At 51.6% G+C, this 8,042-nt stretch overlaps 1 protein-coding gene across 2 annotated transcripts in view; it reads right to left on the minus strand.

Moving 5' to 3' along the window:
* Nucleotides 1-8,042, minus strand: part of CCDC9B (coiled-coil domain containing 9B) — a 110,519-nt gene that overhangs the window by 98,532 nt on the left and 3,945 nt on the right. The window lies entirely within an intron of this gene.

The following is an 8,042-nucleotide window of genomic DNA, read 5'->3' on the forward strand; positions in this document are numbered from 1 at the left end:
ATTTGAAAATATGCTTCTGCTCCTATTGGTAGTTGGCTTTTGTCTTCTGTTCATCCTACTTTCTCCTGACTGCCAGCTGCTGGATTTTCTTTTATGTTGCCTCTTTATTTCCATCAGCTTCACTGTTGAAACTGGGAGATAGTGCAGCATGTTTATGGATTCAATGTCCTGCTCCCTTTCCCCCAACTTGTATCTATGGCTTGCTCAGGATGTCGGCTAACACCAGTTTCAGAGTAACCAGTAATCGTCTTGGACAATATTGGATCTTCATCTGATAGTCCTGGAGGTGCAGCAACATGTATTGCAATCTCTTCTGGAGTACTAAGAAGAGGCTTTGCTATAGAATTATAGAAGTGCACGGCTGGATGAGACCTCAAGAGTTGAGACCTCAGTCCCCTGTTCTGAATCAGGACCAAAATACACCTAGATCATCCCTGACAGGTGTTTGTTTCTAGGGGTTTGTGGTCTGATTGCACTATTACTGGGTGGTAAATTACTGGGACAGAAACTTATCATTCCTATGAAGCACTGTCCACATACACTGGAGCTAGCATGTCTCTGCTGCCTTGATCTTGTTGGGATCTGCTTTCAGTCCCATTGCTGTGAGCAGATGTCCAAGGTATGTCACCTCACGCTGTTTGAGTCACGTGATTTCGGGATTGAGTTGTATGTTCTTGTCCCTCTATTGCTGTAGAAAAACTTGTAGTTTTCTGTCAGGATCTTGTTCAGCTTCTGTATCATTGCTCACTTCACCACAATGAGGATATCATCTGCAATTATTTTCACTTCAGGCAGTCCTTCCAGTGCTGGGGGAGTCTTCACTGGAACATGCCCGGGACTGGGTTTTCGCGCCCATCATCACGTGCAGCCATCTGTAGCAACCAAATGGTGTTGTGAAGGCTGTCAGCACATTGGACTCTTTGGCCAGGAGTATGTTCCAAAACCCGTTCCTCACATCACAGACCCTGATTCTGTGACAAAGATTCTGGATTTGGAAAGTTCTGACAAGATGTCATAAACTGGGCAGTGGCATCTTTTCAGTGCCTTGTTGAGTGGCTTTGGGTCTATGGAGATGTTTGATTTACCTGGTGGCTTCTTTGCCACACCATGCTGCTTACCAATGCTATACTGTCCCCTGCAGGTACCCCTGTTCTACAGACTTTTGAACTCCTTGCACATTGGATTACATAGTGTCACTGGAACTTTCCTTTGTCGTAAGCACACAGGTTCCACTGTGGGGTCTGCTTCCAGTCACAGCTTTCCTTTGAGACATCTTTTGCCTTTGAAAACATTCCCATATGCATTGAAACTGTCTCCATTGTCCCTGGGACTCCTCCATTTACTTCTTGCACTGCAGCTATTAAATTCTGCTGCTGCATCCATGTCTGTATTCCCCAAGAGGAGTTCGTGGCACTCATAGGCACCAGCTTTCCCTGGCACCGGTGGGTGCTCGCGCCCCCTCCCACTCCTGACTCCGCCCCGACTCCACCCTTTCCCCGCCCCTGCCCCCATTCCAACCCCTTCCCCAAAGTCCCCAACCCAATTCCGCCCCCTCCCTGCCCCTATTGGACCCCTTCCCCAAATCCCCGCCCCAGCCCCACCTCCTCCCCTGAGTGTGCCGTGTTCTCCCTCTTCCCCTCCTCCCTCGCAGCGCCAAACACCTGTTTTGCGGTGCAAGCGCTGGGAGCTAGGGGGAGAAAGCGGGCACGCGGCGTGCTCAGGGGAGAGGGCGGAGGTGGAGGTGAGCTGGGGCAGGGGGACAGGGCGGGGAGCTGCCGTGGGTGCAGAGCACCCACCAATTTTTCCCTGCGGGTGCTCCAGCCCTGGAGCACCCACGGAGTCAGTGCCTATGGTGGCACTTACCATCCACAAACTTCAGTTGGTATCATCTGTTACTTTTCAGGTTAGTTACTGTGAGGTCTCTATGACACTTTGGCAGCTCACCCAGACCAGTAAGGGGTTGTGTCACTACTTGCCTTGTAACCTTGGGAGCCTTTAGGCTATGCAGTTTTGGCTCAGAGCCCTGACACCAGCAGCCTGCCCACAGCACAGATGTCTCTCCCTCAACTTCCACCAGCCCAGTTATTCCTTGCAGGGGGATCCCAAGAACACTTCCGATCCCGAGTCTCCCCATAACCATCTCTCCTGCGGTGTCCAGTTCCTCTTACTGGACACACACGGAGGTAATACCAAGTTCACTAGCTTCAGAGAGCGAGTACTCACAACAGCTTGTTAGCTCAGCTGGGGTGATACACTCCACCTTAATACACAACATTGAGATAGTTTGCAATAAACCTATGAATAAGTTTATTAACAAAGAAAATAGATTTAAGTGCTTTCAAGCAAGAGTGGAAGAGATATGAAAGAGTTACAAACAAACAAAACAGAAATAACCCACTTACTAGTGTCTACAACTTAATTCCAGCAAGATATAGCTTTGCCTAACCTAGTTTCCTACTCACACCAAGTTCTCCAGCCTGTTTTAGCAGGAGGACCTATCTTTCGTAGATACAAAGTGCTGGCTTCTTTGTTCTCTCAGGCAATCGAACCCCAAATTTTTCCAGCATTTTCCATACATCCCCAAAATTTATTTTTGCCTTCAAAGTCAGAAAGCCCTCCTGGGGGATAAGCTTTCTGTGTTCACCATGGAGCCCCCGCCATGTTAATTTTGCAGTCTTCTGTGATTTACAAAGCAAATGATCTTCCTGCAATATCTGATGCAAATGAATAGCCTACTGTCCCTGCTTCTGGTTAAACCTGGCTTGATTTGGAACTGAGCCAGAGAGGTGTTTGGCTTCCTCCTTTGTCTGGAAAAAAAACCTGTTTTTTCTCCTTTGTCACTCCAAAACATAATATCAGAGAGAATCCATAATTTCACATACAGTGTTGTTACATACATTTCACAGTGATATTAATGACCAGCATATTATTAGTTTTCAAATGATATATTACATGACACCTCTTATGTGGATATCATGACAACAATGTGTGAGGTGTATTGAGCTAGTCAGACCGGCTGAGATTTATCGTTATATACCAGGGAGCTCCTTGCCATCTGGCAGTGTGGTTCTCTTAGGGTCACAGTCACATTTTCCTATGGGCTTCATTATGATATCATTGTACCTTATTAGATTCTGCTTGGTCTTTGTAATGGGTGTGTTCGGGTCCAATTCACCCCGAGGAATCACATTGCAGGAGGCCCTGCTATCCAGCTGAACTCACAGAGGGCGTTTCCCTGTTAACATTGTTGCTTGCACTGAGGTTGGTGTTGTCCCTTGTTGATTTCCTTCCTAAAAGCCTGAACCTGATATGCTCTCGGACTCAAGGACAGAGTCAAGATGTCAACACTGTCTGAGGCACCATTCCCCTCATGGGCAGTGGGTGAACCGCGGGCTTGGGGAGGCTAGCCCCTGGCCGTCCCACCCCTTCTTCCCAGGGCCCCACCCCTCCGTCCCCCTTTCTCCCGCTGGAGCCCAGAGGGCGGGCGGGCAGTGCAGCCCCCAGCCCGAGCCCCGGAACGGCGGCAGGCAGGCAGCTGAGCGTGGCCCACACCCCCAGCCAGGAGCGCCAGGTGGGCGGGCAGCATGGCTGGGCTGCGTCTCCGAGGCCCTGCGTCTCGGAGTCCCTAGCTGCAGGCCGGCCCCCACTAGCCCCAGCCCGGGGCAAGGGCACTAGAGCCTTCCCAAAAGTGTGGGGGGGCCACCGCCTGAGGGGGAGACGAAGGCAGCTCCCTGCCTATGTCCCAGGCCCCCCATCCAGGGCAGGTGGAGGGACCCAGTCTCCTCACAGCTTCCCGCGCAGCTCTCCCCAACTCGGCTCCAGCCAGAGGTGGGCCTCGGAGCCACAGCCCAGATATGGTAAGAGCCTTGGACCCTCACCTGCCCACGGTGCAGGTGCCCGAGCAGCCCCCGGCCCGTGTCCCAGCCCCCAGGGCTCCCCACCTGCCTGGGGCAGTGCCTGCATGGCTCTTACCATGGCTGGGCTGCCTCTCCGAGGCCCTCCCCCACAAGCAGCTGTGGGAAGCCGGCGTGGAGTCACGGACCCTCCTCCTGCCCTGGGCGGCTGGGGAGCCCGGGGAGTGGGGATACGGGCCAGGGACTGCTCTCAGCCCACCCCCACCCTGGGTAGATGGAGGGTCTGCCACAACTCCCCACAGCTGCCCGAGCTCCCTGTCCAGGCTCCAAGCTGGCCTGGCCGGGGATGGGGACTTGGGAAGAAAAGGAGGGGAAGGGGTTCACCCTAGAGAAAAGTAGACGGGCCAGACCCATCCGCTTTCAAAAAGTGGGAGGGCTATGGCCCCCTGTCTCCCCTGGTTCCAGCACCACTGGCCTGGGGTCCTGGCCAAGAATTGCAGCAGAGCACGGCAGGAAGCAGGGGAGAACCTGGGGGGGAGGAGTATGGGTGTGGCCACGCAGGCAGTTTGGGTAGACTGGGCCTTCACCTGCTTTTGATATCCGCCGCTCATGATCCTCCTCTTGGACAAGTCTGACTGAATCTTTCTGGAACCTTCCTCTGCTTGTGCGCACACGGCTAAAATGGTTCAACTTGCCACTTTCCTTGCAGTGCTGTCATTGTGCGGGGCACATGTCCTTTACCTTCTCCGCTGTCTCCAGGGCCGGCTCCAGGCACCAGCTTAACAAGCAGGTGCTTGGGGCGGCCAAGGGAGAGGGGCGGTACCTGCGGCAATTCGGGGGCAGCAGGTCCCTCACTCCCTCTAGGAGCGAAGGACCTGCCGCTGAACTGCCGCCGCCGATGGTGGCTTTTTTTTTTTTTTCCCCCAATTGCCACCGCCAATTGCGATCGCGGGGGGGTTTTTTGGTTTTTTTTTGCTTGGGGCGGCAGAAATGCTGGAGCCGGCCCTGGCTGTCTCACACAGTAAATTCATCTCACTATGGTACGTACCACTGGCCACCTGCTCTCCGCTGCTGTTGTCTCCCTCCATTTACTTCTGGAAGTGTTTGTGCCTCATAGGGCTTTCATCCTTTCTCTTGACGTTTCCGCTGCAGCCCATGTCTATGCATTTGTCTAAAATGAGATTGCCTTCCTGAAGCAGCCACACCCACAGGCGGTGATCCCAAGTGCCACAGACTATCCTGTTTTGAATTAGGAAGTCTGTCAAGTCCACAGAATTTCATGTAGCAGCCAGTGTGTGTAAGTCAGTGACATAAGGGGTCTTTCCCCTCCCCTTTGGACTGGTCTCTAGTGAAAAGCCTGTGTCACTCCACAGTTTCATTCTGCTTTGGGGAGCAATACGTCCCCAGGGCTCCTAGGATTGTACTACTGTGAGGCTTGAGGCAGAGGTGAGTTTCAGAGTGCTGCAGACTTCTCTGCCTTGTTCCCCAGTGAGGTCAGATAACAGTTTTACTTTCCTGCTGTGTCATCCGGTATGGCCAGGCCTGTGAACAGCTCGAACTCCTCCTTCCACCAGGTCCATCCTTGGGCTAGGTTTGTGTCACGGGCGCTGGTGTCGAGAAGGAGGAGGATGGAGGACATGCAACAGGGGGGTCAAGCTATGCTGCGAGCCAGAAGCTGTTTGAGACTCCACTGCAGTCAGTCCTGGCAGTCGAACATGGGCGAGCCCGATGCAGGGGAAGTAACCTTGGGTAAGTGTGTAAATTTATTTCCAGTTACAATGATGTACTGATGGCACCCCTAACTTAACAGGGCATATGTAGTGACTTTTCATTATCTTACTCATACTAGAAGAGGTATAAGTACAACACAGGTAGAGTTATTATCTGCTTGTCATTCCCCTGTAGAGTTAGACTGCGGGGGTGGGATGCAGAGCAGTTTGTTTATGTACACAGAGACATCCCTTGAATCCTCCTGTCTGAGCTTGATGAAACTTTCATGGAGGTACTCTGCAATCCTCTGCTGAAGGCTTCTAGGGAGGCAACCTTATTTCTCCCTCTGCGGTAGGACGCTTTCCCACGCCAGTCAGTGATAACTTCGGCAGGCACCATTGCAGTAAACAGACTAGCAGTCTTTGGGCCTGGGCAGTTTCAGGACAGCAGCAGCAGCTATGCTTTTGTTAAACTCAGGAGTGAGATCTCAGCTAAAATCCCCACTGCCTGTGGAAAATGGTGCAGCATTCAGTGCCACTGCCCTATCATATTTCATGCAACCGAGCAATTCCATCCTCTGTTCTCTCACCCCCGGTGAACCATACTTATGGCTGGTGCTGTGAGTGGCACCATGCACAAGCATTCCAAAGCAGAAGTTGCAATAAGTATGTTGTGTTTAAAACTTTAGGGGAGCAAGGGAAGGACTTCTGAATCTTAACTTTCATTTTCCATTGCCACTATACTGACAATCACTCTCTGTGTTTTATCTGAAGCTGCTGCTGTTGTGGCCTTGAGGTTCCTCCTCTACATCCATGGAAATCTTGAGCCAGATAAGAAGGAGAAAGAAGAGGACTCAGACTGACATGTTCAGTAAATTCCTGCAAGCCAGTGCTGCATCAGACTGAACAGAGGGCCGGAGGGGTGAACACTGCAGATCTTGTGGAGAATGAAAGAGTGGACAGGAGAAAAGCCCAGAAGTCAGAGTGGGAGATGACTCTTCTCTGGTAGCAAACACAGATGCTGCAGACTCATGGAAAACTCCACTGCGGCACCTCCCTACATCCCTCTCAACATTCCACATGGCATTGGGGGCCACATCCGTACCCCACCACTTCACTTCGGGGGACACTGACAACCACAACTTCTCATACATTGGCCAGTAAGAGCCACGGTTGATGTATATGTAGCTAAAATGGACATGAATGTTCCTTCTTCTTTAAATTATGCTCCATACATTTGTTAAGGTTTTAATGTATTTGCTTTTAACTTGCACAAAATTATTTGAAATGTTTTTGTTCTCAATAAAATTAAAATAATTCATCTTTATTGGTTCCTAACATATTCTGCAGTATTGCTACATATTCTGCAGTATTGCCGGTGGTATTGAAAGCACCCATTCACCTGTGATTGTAAACTTTGTGATTGTAAACAGGATCTGTGACAAACAGTGTAATAGTTATAAATGTACAGCAAGCATCACACAATTCCTAACAGGCCCCCAAACTGCAGGGCCAGGTAGAGCACAGTACACCATAACCCGTTACTGTGGTTCACTGTTAAAGTGCTCTTTCAAAGCCTCCCGGAGCTGTATAACTCCACACCAAGCTCTTCTGATAGCCCTTGTATCTGGTTATTCAAGCTCAGCTAGGGTTACCATATCTAATAAATAAAAAAAGAGGACCCTCCACAGGCCCTGGCCCCGCCGGAGGCTCTGCTCCTCCCCGACTCTTCGGCTCTGTTTAAGAGCCGAGCTGCCCCAGCGCCACCGGCTTCGGGCAGCCCCTGTGCCTCCGGACCCTGCGCCGCCGGAGCCCGGGAGGGGAAGTGCCCGGCCGGCGGCTGGGGTCCGGAGGCAAGGGGGCTGCCTGAAGCCGGTAGCGCTCGGACAGCTCGGCTCTTAAACAGAGCCGAGGAGTCCGGGGAGGAGCAGAGCTGCCATTTTCCCGGACATGTTCGGCTTTTTGGCAATTCCCCCCGGACGGGGGTCTGACTGCCGAAAAGCCGGACATGTCCGGGAAAAAGAGGACGTATGGTAACCCTAAGCTCAGCAGACAGCTGCTCCACCTCCACCCTAGTGGCAACTTTCCCCCCTCACAGATATTATGCAGGACACATCAGGCAGCTATAACCATTGGGATAGTTTTCTCACTGAGACCAAATCTTGTGAGTAAACAGTGCCAGCGTCCCTTCAGTCTACCATAAGCGCATTCAACTGTCATTCTGCATTTGCTGAGCTGGTAGCTGAATCTTTCCTTGGTGCTGTCAAGGTGACTGGTGTACAGCTTCATGAACCAGGGGAGCAAGGGGTAGGCTGGGTTCTCCAGGATCACTATTAGCATTTCAACATTGCCAATGATAATCTGCCAGTCGGGCAAGAAATTCCCTGCCTGTAGCTTTCTGAACAGTCCTGTGTTCTTAAAGATGGGAGAATCATGCACCTTCTCCAACCAGCCCTCATTGATGTCAGTGAAGTATCCC

This window comes from Trachemys scripta, chromosome 4 (genome assembly GCF_013100865.1).
Source record: "Trachemys scripta elegans isolate TJP31775 chromosome 4, CAS_Tse_1.0, whole genome shotgun sequence".
NCBI classification, from domain to species: domain Eukaryota; kingdom Metazoa; phylum Chordata; order Testudines; family Emydidae; genus Trachemys; species Trachemys scripta.